This window comes from Suricata suricatta, chromosome 17 (assembly GCF_006229205.1).
Source record: "Suricata suricatta isolate VVHF042 chromosome 17, meerkat_22Aug2017_6uvM2_HiC, whole genome shotgun sequence".
NCBI lineage: Eukaryota > Metazoa > Chordata > Mammalia > Carnivora > Herpestidae > Suricata > Suricata suricatta.
Genome location: NC_043716.1, coordinates 47858051 through 47860184, shown reverse-complemented (window position 1 = coordinate 47860184; position 2134 = coordinate 47858051). Strand labels below are relative to the sequence as shown.

The following is a 2134-nucleotide window of genomic DNA, read 5'->3' as shown; positions in this document are numbered from 1 at the left end:
AGACTCTGAGAACTCCCAGCTCAAAGGCTCTCCATGTGCCTAAACTTCCAACAGAAGTCTCACTCAGGAGTTTGTCTATAAATACCACCAGTTCCCTGATGTTTTCCCCTAGCAGCTCCTCCGAAGCAGAAATTTCCTTAAAAAAGGAAGGAATTAAAGGCTACTAACAATAATGACAAAATGAAGTACATTTCCATAATGCCCTCACTCTTACCTACTAAAATGAAAACAAAAAGCGAAAAATGAAAACAAACAAGATGGTAGATGTGGAATTAAGAGATGTCCCAGACTCCTGTAACCCACAAATAACTGTGTTAGCATCCCAAACAATTCTTGACTACACCACAGGAAGATGGCAGGAGCCAGCATACCTCTCCCCAGTCTATGAGCAGCGTGGAGCAGCCAAAAGTGAAGCAGAATCTGAAAGCCCCTGTCCCATTCTCCTTCCTCAGCTGGGGAAGTCCTGAGAAAGCACGATCAAGAAAAAGGAAAGCCTGTTCTATCTCTGAACAGATGGGAGAGGTTAGTCTGAGGAAGAAAGCGTTCAGGCAAATGCTCATTCTACCAGGTACCGTATTGTGTTCCCCAAGCCTTCCCCCTCCACCACCCAGAGCCAACTTAAGGATCCTGTGGACTAAAAAAAGGAAGAAGAAAGAAAAAGGTAAAAGGTTTTTTTTTTTTTTAAGTAACATTGGGGGACACCTGGGTGGCTCAGTTAGGTAAATATCTGAGCTGACAGCTCAGAGCTTGGAGCCTGCTTTGGATCCTGGGTCTCCCTCCCTCTCTGCCCCTCCCCCATTTGTGCTCTGTCTCTCTCTGTCTCTTAAAAAATAAACATTTAAAAAAAAAAAAACCCAACTTTGGACTTTGCTCCTGGACTGGTACAAGAGGCATACAGGATGGCCTTCTCAGAAAGAGAATAGTCTCCTTGTCATATTAATGAAAAGATTAAGAATAAACTCCATTATTAGGAAACTGTGGCCAAGAACCTTCCTTGAAGATGATATTAAATAAAATAGGAAATAAGATCATTGTACAAATGAGTAACTTGGAATTGGAAATCCAGTGTCAAGAACAAACTGACAATTCACTCAAGGGCCTCTGTGAATCTCCAGAAGAAGATTTTAAAGATGTAGAAAAAAAAGGCCTCCCCATTTGCCTCAAGTAAAATAACCTAGAGCTTTACTACAAGATCAAATCTTGACCCTGAAGAAACAAAGTTGAGAAATGTACAGCCACAAAGAAGTCCCCAAATGAACAAAGGAATGAACAAAGGAATATTAAAGAAATGCCATTAGTTACTCCTGATGAGTTCAGCGGTACTCCTGAGCATATGAAATCTCACTTAACCTATTGTTAAATTAATAACATGATGAAAGAAATCAACAAGGCAGCTATTAGTAAACACAAGATGCTGTATCAACCAAAAAAAATCTATGAGTTTTGTGGCCATAAATCTACCACAGAGTTATTGATGAAGAAACAAAAGATACCAAAGATCATTATTATTGCATAGCAGAAACTGACATAAAGAAGTCCATAGCTTTGAAAGTTGACTTACGGTTTTATGTGATCCTGAATATTTTAAAGCATTGCCGGAAGCTATCTGAGATCTGAGAGGGAGGCTTTACCTATTATGTTATACCCTAAGGCCCGTGTGAACTTTGGAATGGGCCAACAGTAGGGTTTATGTTGAGAGGCTATTCCTATAAATTATTTTTTATTTTTTAAGTTTATTTTTTTTTGAGAAAGAGAGAATGAGAGCACGAGTGGTCAGGGGAGGAGCAGATAGAGAGGGAGAAAGAGAATCCCAAACAATCCTAATCTGCTGTTCTGGTAGCTCAGAGCCAAATGGTGGGGGGTGGGGGGGTACTCTGTAATTTCTTTATATAAATACTCTCTTGAGCTCTTTAATTTTCTTATTCCTTCTCAAAATAAAACATTTTGTGATGAAATGTATATATTTGAGCATTTGCTTCATTCTAGAAAATATTTAACCACCTACCATATGAGCCTTGTTGTAAATACAGAATGCAACTAAAAAAAAATGTTCATGTGTAGGTTTTATGTTTAGAGGCAAGGCTTCAGACCCCATAACATAAGTAGTAATGGAAGGAAAAGGTCAAGAAAATAA

General features: G+C 38.9%; 1 pseudogene; it reads left to right on the top strand.

The window, feature by feature from the left end:
- The first annotated feature begins 384 nt into the window (after positions 1-384).
- LOC115281657 lies at positions 385-1617 on the top strand (annotated as a pseudogene).
- The last annotated feature ends 517 nt before the right edge of the window (positions 1618-2134 follow it).